Raw genomic sequence first — 14,700 nt, 5'->3', positions numbered from 1 at the left:
GAGGTAGTTACTTGGAGGAGGACCAAGACGGGGATGACTCTAAGGTTCTGGTATTTCCTGATCTGGGTGTTGGTTAGATGAGTGCACTCAATGTGGGTGATTCACCAAAGTGTTCACTTTATGGTTTCTGAGCTTTTCTGTATGCACGTTTATACCCGAATACATTAAAAAATGCATTCAGAAAGAAAAAGATAAATCTGTTTGGAATCCTCCAAAAGGAAGTAGTAAAGCTCTTTTACCATCTTTTCAGTGCCTGAAAGAGTGAGTCTCTGGGCCATTATAAGAGCAAAGGAAACTGTTAATAAAAACATGTTAAACATTTAAAGTGCTGATGTTTTAACTTGGAATCTAATACTGTTATGAAGAAAAATTTAACTGATGGTCATAGGATGATAAAAATGTTTCAGAAATGGTCTAGGATTTTTAATGGTCATGAGTGAAAACATTTGGTTTTCCAAGCTGTGTTCCACTTTTGGTTCTTATCAATGTAAACTTTATTAGCCAGGACAATAACATATAAATGAGGTAATTTATTTGCCTGGACACTCACTCTGGGTTTTGTAAATTCATTATTGTTGATGAATACTAAAGTCAGCTGAGCTTGAGGTAATTGCCCAGAAATGCTATGATGGTTTCTACCAGTTTTTACCACTGAAACCGGGTCGAACATGGAAAGTCGTCCCTTGAGCTGGTTAGTTTCTCATAAGACCTCACTTACTCCCTGGAGGAGTAAAGGCCACTCAGTGATTGTTAGCACCTTCAATTGTGGAACTGGGTAAAACAATCAAATCCTACACCAGGAAGAAGGAATTTGGTAGCGTTAAGAAAACCTCAGAATTCTGTTCAGAAGACATTGTACTTTAGTCCTGTTACTTACTGACTAACAGGATAATTAGTTAATGGATTAGTAAATGGATAATTACTAATTACACTTTCTGCAGCTCTGTATCCTCATCTATCCATGGGGATGATTCACGGGTTTGCTGCGGGGGATAATGATCTCACATATTCGAAAGAATTTAGCATTGGTGGGTGCTCAATAACATTCTCCTTGTTTCTTTCATGATAACTGAGAAGTAAGGAAAAACAAAACACATGTTATATTCTATATTTTTTTAACAAATAAACTTTGTGTTAATAGAGTTGTTGAATGTACAGTGTTTTCCATAATATAATCTACTGAAAAGTGCTTCAGCCTCAGAGTACCTTGGTTCAAATCCTACCTGCCACTTGCTAAGTATACCACCTTAAATAAGTTAATTACAGTATGTGAAATTTAGTTTTCTCATTACAAAATTGTTCCTAGTTCCCCTACAGGCCATTGTGAGGGTTAATGGTGATGTATGTACTAGTCAGGGGTCTTGGTTTGCAAGTGAAACTGCACCTTGCCTAAACCACAACAGGGGATTTATTGGCTCTTGTTGCCAGGTTCAGGCAAAGCAGAGATGATCTGCTCTTGGGGATAACCACAACCTTGGACTCAGACACGCTAAATCCCTCTGTCTCTTGGATCAATGTTGGCACTTCTAATTCTTCTAAAATACATACCAAGAAAGGGACCCAAATGATGCTCTCCAGGCTTAAAATCTTAATTGTAAATGCTATCTCTTTTGAAAGTTTTCATGCCACCTGATTATGTTTCCCAATGGTAAAGTTTGACCTCATTCAATCTCTCTTTTCTTCTACTATGGGTGTTGGCATGGTCATCACAGTTCTTTCCCACCTCTCTGGAATGGGAGAAATTGAAGCAACCTTGAACTTTCTTGGACTGACTTGGATGCAGCAGTTCTTTGTTCCCTAAGGGTGAGTTTTATGTCAAAAGATGCATTGGAGGTTGGCCACAATCCCAGTGCATTCAGTCATGCTCCCACCCTTCTTCAGATAAATCCAAGTCAACCTGTTCGTTTTTCTTTATGCACATGAGAAAAATATTTACATGTGTATATATTTATCTATTATTTATAAATGCATAATGAATAGTTTTTCCACAGGCTCATTATAATCCCCAAAACTCTTATTAATCTTTATTAACTCTTTATTTTAAGGATTTTATTTATTCGACAGAGAGAGACACAGCAAAAGAGGGAACACAAGCAGGGGGAGGGGGAGAGGGAGAGGAAGGCTTCCCACTGAGCAGGGAGGCTGATGCAGGGCTCAATTACAGGACCCTGAGATCATGACCTGAGCCAAAGGCAGACGCTTAACGACTGAGTCACCCAGGTGCCCCATCCTTTATTAACTCTTTATTTTTCCTTGTAGTATATAGCATGATATTTATTTATTTATTTATAAAATGGTCTTTTTATTATGTACAGACTATATGTAAACAAACCACCCACGCTGAAAACAATAGGTTCTGGCTTTTCTCAGGGCCCTCAGAAGCCTCTTGGAGACCGTTCCTTCCCTTCAGAAAGGGGAGTATGTGTGCGTGCGTGTGCATGTGTGTTTAACCTTCTGATTCCTGGGGTTTGACCAGCCTCATTTAGCCACATCCCCCTCCTTGCCTTAACCGCTGGCTTTGAGCTTCTCTGATCCAGGAGGAGACCTCAGCCTGGGGCAGGCATAAGCCAATCATTCAACCTCCCTCTTATTCTTCTGCAAAGAATCACTCCCCTGGGTAAAAACACTTACAGACATTGATCTTATTCCGAATCTGTTTCCGGGTACGTGGATAATAATTCCTCTCATCCCGGGCCATAGCCTTTTTAGTCCTCTCCATGCTTCTCCACCACGTAGCGTACATAGTCAATGAGGTCTCGAGACAGTGTGTTTCCTTTCTTTTCTGGAAGGCTGGCTTCTGCCTCCAGGTCGTTTAGCACATAGGGCTTCTGCACGAGCTCCTTAGGCCTCTCCTCTACATCCACATCCATGGCCTTCACCTTTCTCTTACGGAGGGGAACCGCCTTGTTGGGGTCCATAGCCAACCCCATCTCCGCCAGGTTCTGCGGCACGGATTTGGTGTGGTCCCAGGCATGTCAGATGTGGGACCACTGGACCCATGACGCTGCTTTCCATTGAGCATTCTGGTTCAGCCGTTTCGGGTTAACATTGTAACTGAACTTCTGTCTCCTGGCTTCCCCTTGGCTTTGGGCATTGCCTTGACCACCGAACCGGTGACTGTAAGTGGGTGGCTCTCACCCTCAGCACCTCATGTCGCAGACTCTATAGCACGATATTTAAAACACAAACTTTGGATCTAGAGAAAGTATGGCTTTCAATCTTGGTTTTATCACTGACCAGATGATATTTCAGGCTAACCTCCCATTTAGGCTTGGTTTCCCTAAAAAATTATCTCAGACACTGTCTGATTTGTTCTAGGAGTCCTGTATTAATAACTGTAATCTACGTAGAGACATCTGAAGCATATAGACTTGCTGATTATTATTTTTTTTCCCATCTGTATGTTCATTCTGGCCACAACCCTACTGTTCCAGAGAGGCAGGTGTCCCAGAGTCCTATAAGAAATCAACAGTAAGTGGAAGAACAAGGCAAAGGTTGACATCACAAAATATCAGAATCTCTTGGGTGGCTGAAACAACAGAAATTTATCTTCTCACAGTTCTGGAGGCTAGAAGTGATACCAGGGTTTGGCCAATTCAGTTTCTGAGGAGGGCTCTCTTTCTGGCTCGCAGACGACCCCCTGCTTGCTCTATGCTCACCTTCAGTGCACTCCCACAGAGATAGAGAGAGATTGAGAGAGAGTGAGGAGGCTCTGTGGGGTCTCTCCTTGTAAGGACAATAATCCTATCAGATCAGGGCCTTACCCTTATGACTTTGTTTAACTATAACTACCCTTTCTATGGGCCCCATCTCTAAATAATAATAACAAATAAGTGGAATTAGGGCTTTAACATATGAACTTGGGGGGGGCAATTCAGTCCATAACACAAAACGAAATCTACCTAAAATTGAATATAAATAGAAACAAACAAACCTAACTGTATATCAAATTACATGACCACAGAGGAAAAAACAATGCAATTACCTTTTAAACTATGTGCTCTGGTTGTACGATCTTAGTGGATTTGAGGACAAAAGAAATTGTTGAGAAAACCTGAATTTGCTTAGTAGTTTTGTGGTAGTGGAAGTGGTACTGGTTTACCTACATTGGAACTGTTTTCTCTACGTTGTAGGATAGATGTTTTACGTTGTTCAGAACCAGGGAAGGGGAAAATAAGTCATGGTGGGGAGGTGAGAAAGAAGAGCTGTGGTTGCATTAGTATGAACTCATCTTTCTTTGTTCCTTTAATCGAATCCATTGAAAGAAACTATATGCTCTTTCCAATGTCACTGAAATACTTAGCACCAAAATCCTAATGTTTAAAAAAATCAGGGATCCGGGGCACCTGGGTGGCTCAGTGGGTTGGGCCGCTGCCTTCGGCTCGGGTCGTGGTCTCGGGGTCCTGGGATTGGGCCCCGCGTCGGGCTCTCTGCTCAGCGGGAGGCCTGCTTCCTCCTCTCTCTCTGCCTGCCTCTCTGCCCACTTGTGATCTCTCTGTCGGATAAATAGATAAAATCTTTAAAAAAAAAAAAAATCAGGGATCCTTACAGAAATAGCTGACTTGCGGGTCTGGGGCAGGAAAAGTGAAAGGTGAATCTGAAACCCTTACTGTGTCAGATTACTTACTCACTAGAGAGGGAAAAGTTACCTTTACAATGAGAAATCCGGTAGATGCCATCTTAATTGAATTAAGATCACCAGTAATGGGATACATTTGCAACCGAGACCCCTGCTCTGATGTGAGGGGGAAGAATACAATACCACCTTTGTAGTATTCTTGCCAAAATGCTCAACCTGCCTCTAATTTAGGGAAAACAGACAAGTCCAGAGTATAGAAGACATTCTACCAGACAACTAGCTTTTCAAAAATGTCAGAAATCATGAAAGGTAGAACAAGGCATGAAACTGGGTTATATAGTTCATATTAATTAACGAATACAATGACAAATTATTATAATAACTATTAATGTAACAATATTATTAATTGTTTCTCAAAGTTAAATATCTTGAGAATGATAATGTTATTTTAGTTTTATATGAGAATGTTTTTGTTTTGGGGAAATATATGCTGAAGTACTTAAGGGTGAAATGTGATGATAAGTCTCATTTACTTTCAAATGGTACAGCCAAAAAAAGTGTCTCATATATATATATATATATAAATATATATATACACACCACATATATATGGTTTATAAACATAAATTTTATAGTTATTAATATTTTAATATTTATTTTATATTTATATTATTATATATAATATATAAATGAAAATATATATTGATAAATATATATAAACCACATATATATGGTTTATATATAATAAATATATATGTGGTTTATATATATGGTGACAGTGAAGGATATCTGAATGATTTGTTCAATTCTTTTAACATCTTGGTAGACTCAAAAATTTTCAAAACAGAAAGTTTGAGGCAAAACTCTAATGTCTCTCTCAGTGTAACACTATAAATTTCCCCATTTGGCAGCAGCTCCTTAGCTAGAAAATTCAGGCTAGAAAGTTGAGGCAAGTCAAGAGCGATTCTAGAGGGAGACATGTTGCTTTCTTCTGCTTGTCCACATCGAGTGTTAGGACAGATTGCAAGGTTTGTTACGAATAAAGTTCAATCCTAGAGTCTAGAATCCATGGTTGGATAGGGGCTTAAGGTCATATAGTTCACACATGAATATGTCATGGCAGAAGGTGAGAAAGGAGAGTAGTTCCAGTCTCTTGGATTTCTGGAGCAGTATAAACAAACATACAAACAACTAAATACGCACACACACACACGTGCACATAGAAGAACAAAACAAAACATTGGGAGGAGCTGATGTAAAGTTGTTAACTCCATATCTTGTCTAGTGAAGACTGGTATAAAAAATTAAAATCTCACTCGTTATTCCATCTGTTATCACACGTGTGTCACTAAAAATGTCATTTTAATGAAATAATGACCTCAAAGAAAAAAGGCAGTCATGGTGGAAAGTTTTTTAAAAACCAGCTGCATTCAGCCGCGTGAATGCACACATTGTTCTTGTTCAGGGTGGACAAGCGAAGATGTGGCAGGCTGCTGGGAGTCTCTGGATAGGCACTGGGGACCACCATGGAGTCCTACCACTTCCCAGCAGGGAGTCACACCTGCCACTTGGTTTTGCTTTGAGTCTCCAGGAGAGACAGGAGGACCGTTAAATCCTTGCTCCAGATCATATGCCACCTCGGACAATTCCTTGAAGAGTATGTCTCTCCTGTAGATGAGCGGAAATGGGCCACTCTGTGGCTTTTCCTCTTTGATGGCTACTTTGCCATCTGGAGGACATCAGAATTTAGCCAGATCAATTTTTTCCCCTCAAATGAGGTAAGGTATGAGTCCAAAAAGAAAGAAAATGGGTGCCAGTCTTTCCCCCTTTTTGAATATGCTTGTGTCATTTGAAGGCGGCTATCTTGTCTTAACTCATCGCTAGTTGTAATGCACCAGTCTTTCAAATACCCTTTCTAAGCTGTTCTTTGGTTACTTGATTGATTTGTTATTTCTTGAGCTTCCCCTGGTTGCTAGGATTGGTGTCGTGCCAGTGTGTCTGTGGTCCTGTGAGGCTCACTTCTCGTCAAGGGTGCCTGGTTTGCTCTCCTGCGACACCAGAATCTTGAGTGGCATTGTTATTTGGGTTTGGGTTTGGCTGGAAGGATCCGTCCTCACTGAATTTCTTTGGGCTCTAAGAAATGGAACTTCACTTCCTGCTCACGTGAGTCAAGAAGGGGACTGTGGTACGTTTCATGGGTAGTTCAGAGATCCAAGTCAGGGAATGTGGATCTCTCAGGAGAAGCCTGACCCAGAAACTGGAGGGCTGACTGGAACCCTGTCCGTCATTTCCTAGACTCTCTCTTCCTCTTGAAACATGGTCAAAACCCATTTGTCTCTCTACAACCTGGCTTCACACCCTCTTCTACGTCATGCTCATGTTATATCTACGGATATCTATATACACCCTCTTCTATGTGGCTCATGTTATATCATCACCTGGGTTTCTAGCACCTTTGTTCCAGATGCATGTAGAGACTGAATAGAATCTCAGGGCCTCAATTCCAAATTCCTGTGAGAGAATTTTGTTGGTCTGTTTTCAGTCGGATATCCACCTATGCCTACCTGTGGTCCAGTCATTGGTCAGGGAGTTGGGTAGGTAGTAAAACAGTCACTGCTGGGCCCTCCCACCCCTAAAGCCCACTTCATTTTATTTTAATTTTTTGGTAGAAGGAGCATTCCGTAGAGGAAAGTGTCTTTCCAAACTGGGCAGAATTTCTAAAAAATCATCTGGTAGAGGATTCTTTAATCTACTGAAGACTTTATAAATATGGCAATAATAATAAAATGAGACGAGCTGAACTCATTTCTGAGTGAGCTGGATTGAGTTTATCACCACTCAGCTGAAACATGAATACTGTCAGTAATCTATCACTCTCTTGCCAATTACGCCTGGGAGAATGATGTCTGGCCTGTCTCATCCTGCTCATTCTGAACTTTTCTCTGCTTACTTAATATCTGCTGGGGTTTAATGTGCTGATCTCTGTTGATATGGACCATGGAGTAGGCTATTTAAAAAAAAATCTCAGGACTTTCATAGACATTCCATCTGCAATTCCTCAAAGTTCAGATTTTAAGTACTCATCAGCTGTTTTTATAGCTCTAGTTAGTGCGTGTGTATGTATGTGCATAAACCTACAAGGCTGGAATGTAGGAGGTTTGCTTTCCTTCAAACTGCTTTCCATCATGCATGTTGAAGACCCTTATCACCCAGCAGTGGGTTTCCCTCTGCCTTATCTCTTTCTAAGCTGAGCTCTGTGATCTCTGAGCTATGGCTCTGACATATTTACAGCAGGCACTGACTCGGTATGGGAGAGCAGTTTTGAAGCTGAATATGACCCAGTGAGGGCTCCTAAACTGTGTAGAAGCCCGGCATTCCCAGATGGTTCCAGAGCAGTGCTTCCAAACACCTCTCTGGCTGAGCAACTCCCACGCCCAACATCTTGATAGGCCATGGATTCCCAGACAGAGCAATACAATGAGAACACCTGATATCTGATAATAGACTTGTAAGAAAATACAACAGAAACCCAGATAAGACCCCCGAAGTCCAAACATTCCCTCTATGACTGGTGTCATTCATAAGAGAAAGCATTTTGGGGCATCTGGGTGGCTTAGTTGGTTAAGCGTCCGACTCTTGATCTCTTGGCTTGGGCCTTGATCTTGGGGTCGTGAGTTCAAACCCCGCATTGGGCTCCATGCTGGGCATGGAGCCTACTTGAAAAAAGAAAGGACATTATAATACCCGCAAAACAGGAAAGTTATAACCTCAGGATAATATACTTGGATACATTTGGTGTAAAGGAAGCTTATTACTTTATCTTTTTTTCTCTTCTCATTTTGCTGCAGGTTGACAGAAGTCTGTCCCATACAGTGGGGGAGCCACACTTTCAGCTACAATGTGCAATGAAAGATGTATGGAAATTCCAGACCTGTCCTTGAGAGTTCATGCCAGAAATCTCAGCGGGAGACAACCTTCAAAATCATCTTCTCCAGACCTCTTCTCAGTGTTAAGATAAACTAAATAACGCAATGCATTCTGGTGGTGGAGATATGACTACAACGTAGTGTAAAAAGTGAAAAATCCCCACAAGGAGGTAGGAAAATTTCCAATGGGAAGTAAGAGGAGAGAGAAAGCCGAAGTTTTAGGGACACAGCATATGAGCCAGACTTTGAGGGCTGTTGTGATTTAGACCCATGGCTCTCAAACTTAATATTTATCAGAATCAACACACAGAACTGGGTCTCTCAGTTTGTATGACAGTTTCCCAAGTGGTGATGTTCCTGCGGCTGCTCTGGGGACCATACTTTGAGAACCACAGGTTTAGAGCTGCAGAGACTGAGGCTTAGGCAGAGGTGCAGAGGCCAGCAAGTAGTGTAGGTTGGTGCAGGTAAGACAGGCAGACCGGATTTTGTAGAATAGTGGGTGCCATGTGAGGGAGCTCAGACTTGATTTGGATAGGCAATCGGGAGCCACACAAGAGTTTTGAGCCAAAGAGTAGAATTTAAAACAGTATCACATAAAAAGGAATGAAGTGCTAACACATGCCACAATGCGGATGGACCTTGAAGACTATGCTAAGCCGAGGAAGCCAGTCACAAAGGACCATGAACTGTATGATTCCATTTAGGTGAGTTGGCAAATCCACAGAGACAGAAAGCAGATCAGTGAGTGCTGGGGGCTGGGGAGAGGGGGCTGTGGAAAATGACTGCTTAATGGATAGAAGCTTTCTATTTGAGGTGATGAAAATGTTCTAGAACTGGATAGTGGTGACAGGTGCACAATCTTGGGGTACACTAAATGTCACTAATGGAAAATTTTATGTCCTGTGTATTTTATTATAATAAAAAAACCCCTCAACATATTTCTTACATAATCAGATTATGTCACATGAAACTGTTTTAGATGTAATGTTAATAGGTAAAAAAAATACGAAGTTATGTATGTAGAATGGTTATAACCATTCCAGGATGTAACCTTACATATAAGAAAAAAGATCAGAAATACTTACTATTAGTTGTGTGTGTATATGTTTGTGTTTTGGATGGTGATTTCTCCTTTGTCATAGTGTCTCTTAGTTTTCAACAAATGACCAGATATTACTTACATAATTATAAAACTGCTTCAGAAAAGGAGAAAAAGGGAGTGCCTGGGTGTCTCTTCAGTTAAGCATCTGCCTTTGGCTCAGGTCATGGTCCCAGGGCCTTGGGATCAAGACCCACATTGGGTTCCCCGCTCAGTGGGGAGCCTGATTCTCCCTCTTCTTCTGCTTGCTGCTCCCCCTGCTTGTGCTCTCTCTCTCTCTCTGTCAAATAAATAAATAAATCTTTAAAAGAAAGAAAAAGGAGAGTACCAGCTCTGGATAACTTCAAGAATACCTGAGTGTTATCTGCAAAGGCAGGATTGAGCCTGAGCTTTGGGACCGATGTGTGTCCCAGATGCTGGGACTGAGAAGTCAGACTGACATGAGCAACACAGGACGGGACCAGCATGAGGAAGCACGCAGTCGCCAGCAGAAGTGGTAACTTCCCACCACTCACCATCTAGAGGTCTCCTCCTTGGCATCCAGCCCTTCTTTCTACTTTCCTTTGGTTTTCCTCTTTCATTCAGGTGGCCCCATGTCTCAAGGATTTCATTGGTTCATCCATTCATTTTTCCCAGCAAATAATTGTTGAGCATCTACTATGTGCCTCCAATACTTTACCCATGTAGCTAAGTTGCAGTCTTGTTATTCTCACCAGCTGGCTCTGGTTTAACATTGTAGAATTTTATATTGCTTCTCTCTTTCATTTTCTAAACAACTCTTTTCTACTCCTGGTCCAAGCTGTAACCTCCTCTCTCAATTCCCCTAGATAGTGAAGAAGTAATCATGCCTTTTCTGTTTCACTTCTCTGGATTGTGCCCTTGAGTTCAGGCTAGATATTGCAGTCCAGATGAGGTTCTGGACAGCCCGGTGGCCTGGTCAGTAAAATCATCCCCAAGTGGTGCCTTGTCCTCCTTGGATCCAACCCTTCCCATGCGATAGCCCTGCTACATTATTCTGAGCTAGCCTTGTCAGCTTTGACTCATCTCTGCTTCTCTACCAGCTTCTTCTCTCTACTCTTGCCACTTCTTGGTCACTAGCTTAAATCTTATAGGCTGTGTTTTTTTCTGCTTTAGACCTGGATCTATTATCTCCACTTTGCATTTATTTCATTTCATTTCATTTTATTAATATATATTATTTTATTTTATTAACATACAATGTCTATTGGTTTTGTTGACTGTTTCCTTTGCTGTGCAAAAGCTTTTGATCTTGATGAAGTCCCAATAGTTCATTCTTACCCTTGGTTCCCTTGCCTTTGGCCATGTTTCTTGGAAGAAGTTGCTGAGGGTGAGGTTAAAGAGGCTGATGCCTATGTTCTCCTCAAGGATTTTGATGGCTTCCTGTCTCACATTGAGGTCTTTCATCCATTTTGAGTCTATTTTTGTGTGTGGCGTATGTAAATGGTCCAGTTTCATTCTTCTGCATGTGGCTGTCCAATTTTCCCAACACCATTTGTTGAAGAGACTGTCTCTTTTCCATTGGACATTCTTTCCTGCTTTGTCAAAGATTAGAGATGTCAAAGATTAGAGATGAGGGTCCATTTCTGGGCTCTCTATTCTGTTCCATTGATCTATGTGTCTGTTTTTGTGCCAGTACCATACTGTCTTGATGATGACAGCTTTGTAATAGAGCTTTAATTCTGGAATTGTGATGCTGCCAACTTAGGTTTTCCTTTTCAACATTCCCCTGGCTATTCAGGGTCTTTTCTGGTTCCATATAAATTTTAAGATTATTTGTTCCATTTCTTTGAAAAAAATTGATGGTATTTTGATAAGGATTGAATTAAATGTGTAGATAGACATTTAAGTAAGTAGAATAGACATTTTCACCATATTTGTTCTTCCAATACATGAGCATGGCTTGTTTTTCCAATTCTTTGTGTCTCCCTCAATTTCTTTCATGAATACTTTATAGTTTCCTGAGTACAGCTTCTTTGCCTGTTTATTTAGGTTTTTTTCCCTAGGTATCTTATGGTTCTGGGTGCAGTTATAAATGGGATTGACTCCTTAATTTCTTTCTTTTGTCTTGCTATTGGTGTATAGAAATGCAACTGCTTTCTGTGATTGATTTTATATCCTGACACTTTACTGAATTCCTGTTTGAGTTCTGCAGATTTGGAGTGGAGTCTTTTGGGTTTTCCACATAAAGTATCATATCATCTGCAAACAGTGAGAGTTTGACTTCTTCTTTGCTTACTTGGATGCCTTTTATTTCTTTTTGTTGTCTGATTGCTGAGGCTAGGACTTCTAGTACTATGTTGAATAGCAGTGGTGATAGTGGACAGCTCTGCCATGTTCCTGACCTTAGGGGAAAAGCTCACAGTTTTTTCCCATTGAGAATGATATTTGCTGTCTGTTTTTTAAGGAATGCTTTTATGATATTGAGGTATATACCTTCTATCCCTACACTCTGAAGAGTTTTAATCAAGAAAGGAGTTGTACTTTGTCAATGCTTTTTCTGCATCTCTTGAGAGGATGATATTGTTCTTGTCATTTCTTTGATTTATGAAGTGTATCACATTGATTGATTTGGGATGTTGAACCAAACTTGCAGCCCAGGAATAAATCCCACTTGGTCCTGGTGAATAATCCTTTTATTGTACTGTTGGATTCTATTGGCTAATATTTTGGTAAGAATTTTGGCATCCATGTTCATCAAGGATATTGGTCTGAAATTCTCCTTTTTGATGGGGTCTTTGTCTGGTTTTGGGATCAAGGTAATGCTGCCTCATAAAATGAGTTTGGAAGTTTTGCTTCCATTTCTGTTTTTTGGAACAGTTTCAGGAGAATAGGTATTAATTCCTCTTTAAATGTTTGGTAGAATTCCCCTGGGAAGCCGTCTGACCCTGGGCTTTTGTTTTTCGGGAGATTTTTGAATACTGCTTCAATTTCCTTCCTAGTTAAGGGTCTGTTCAGGTTTTCTATTTCTTCCTGGTTCGGCTTTTGTAATTTGCATGTCTCTAGGAATGCATCCATTTCTTCCAGATTGTCAAATTTGCTGGTGTATAGTTGCTCATAATATGGTCTTATAATTGTTTGTATTTCTTTGGTATTGGTTGTGATCTCTCCCCTTTCATTCGTGATTTTATTAATTTGGGTCCTTTCTCTTTAATTTCTGTTAGGTCTGGCCAGTGATTTATCAGTCTTATTAATTCTTTCAAAGAACCAGCTCCTATTTTCGTTGATTTGTTCTACTCTTCTTTTGGTTTCTATTTCATTGATTTCTGCTTTGATCTTTATTATTTCTCTTCTCCTGCTGGGTTTAGGCTTTCTTTGCTGTTCTTTCTCCAGCTCCTTTAGGTGTAGGGTTAGGTTGTGTATTTGAGACCTTTCTTTTTTCTTGAGAAAGGCTTGTATTGCTATACTTTCCTCTCAGGACTGCCTTAGCTGTGTCCCAAAGATTCTGAACAGTTGTGTTTTCATTTTCATTTGTTTCCATGAATTTTTAAAAATTCTTCTTTAATTTCCTGGTTGACCCATTCATTCTTTAGTAGGATGCTCTTTAGCCTCCATGTATTTGAGTTCTTTCCAATTTTCCTCTTGTGGTTGAGTTCTAGTTTCAAAGCATTGTGGTCTGAAAAGAGGCAGGGAATGATTCCAGTCTTTTGGTACTGGTTGAGACCTGATTTGTGACCCAGGATGTGATCTATTCTGCAGAATGTTCCATGTGCACTAGAGAAGTATGTGTATTCTGTTGCTTTGGAGTGGAATGTTCTGAATATACCTGTGATGCCCATCTGGTCCAGTGTGTGATTTAAAGCCTTTATTTCCTTTTTGATCTTTTGCATGGATGATCTGTCCATTTCAGTGATGGAGGTGTTAAAATCCCCTACTGTTTTTGTATTATTTTTGATGTGTTTCTTTGATTTGGTTATTAATTGGTCTATATAATTGGCTGCTCCCATGTTAGGGGCATATTTAAAATTGTTAGATGTTCTTGTTGGACAGGCCCTTTAAATATGATATAATGTTCTTCCTCATCTCTTATTATAGTCTTTGGCTTAAAATCTAATTTATCTGATATTGGGATTGCCACCTAGCTTTCTTTTGATGTCCCCTAGCACAGTAAATTGTTTTCCACACCCTCACTTTAAATCTGGAGGTGCTTTTGGGTCTAAATGAGTCTATTGCAGACAGCATATTGATGTTTGTTTGTTTTTTAATCCATTCTGATACCCTGTGTCAGATAACCCATTTACACTCAGGGTAACTAACAAGAGATATGAATTTAGTGCCATCATATTGCCTACAAGGTGACTGTTACTGTATATTGTCTCTGTTCTTTTCTGGTCTATTACTTTTAGGTTCTCTCTTTGCTTAGAGGACCTCTTTCAATATTTCCTGTAGGGCTGGGTTGGTGTTTGCAAATTCTTTTAGTTTTTGTTTGTCCTGGAAGCTTTTTATCTCTCTTTCTATATTTAGTGATAGCCTAGCTGGGTATAGTATTCTTGTCTGTATATTTTTCTTGTTTAGTGCTTTGACTACAACATGCCAGTCCTTTCTTGCCTGCCAGGTCTCTGTAGATAGGTCTGTTACCAATCTAATATTTCTACCATTGTATGCTACAGACCTCTTGTCCCAAGCAGCTTTCAGGGTTTTCTCTTTGTCACTGAGACTTGTAAGTTTTACTATTAGATGATGGGGTGTGGATCTATTTTTATTGCTTTTGAGGGGGGATCCTCTGTGCCTTCTGGATTTTGATGCTTGTTCCCTTCACCAAATTAAGGAAATTCTCTGCTATAATTTGCTCCAATATACCTTCTGTACCCTCTTTCTCTTTCTTCTTCTTCTCGGATCCCAATTATTCTAATATTGCTTCATCTTATGGTGTCACTTATCTCTCAAATTCTCCTTTCATGGTCCAATAGTTGTTTGTCTCTCTTTTTCTCAGCTTCTTTATTCTCTATCATTTCTTCTCCTATATCACTAATTCTCTCTTTTATCTCATTCTCTCTTTTATCTCATTTATCCTAGCAGTAAGAACCTCCAGTTTTGATTGCACCTCATTAATAGTTTTGACTGCAACTTGGTTAGAT

General features: G+C 40.1%; 1 pseudogene; it reads right to left on the bottom strand.

Annotated features, from left to right (window-relative positions):
* Positions 1–2,560: 2,560 nt before the first annotated feature.
* LOC111142707 lies at positions 2,561–3,149 on the bottom strand (annotated as a pseudogene).
* Positions 3,150–14,700: the final 11,551 nt, after the last annotated feature.

Source organism: Enhydra lutris, unplaced genomic scaffold (genome assembly GCF_002288905.1).
Source record: "Enhydra lutris kenyoni isolate GAN:26980312 unplaced genomic scaffold, ASM228890v2 scaffoldscaffold8, whole genome shotgun sequence".
NCBI lineage: Eukaryota > Metazoa > Chordata > Mammalia > Carnivora > Mustelidae > Enhydra > Enhydra lutris.
This window is presented reverse-complemented; position numbering and strand designations above follow the sequence as displayed.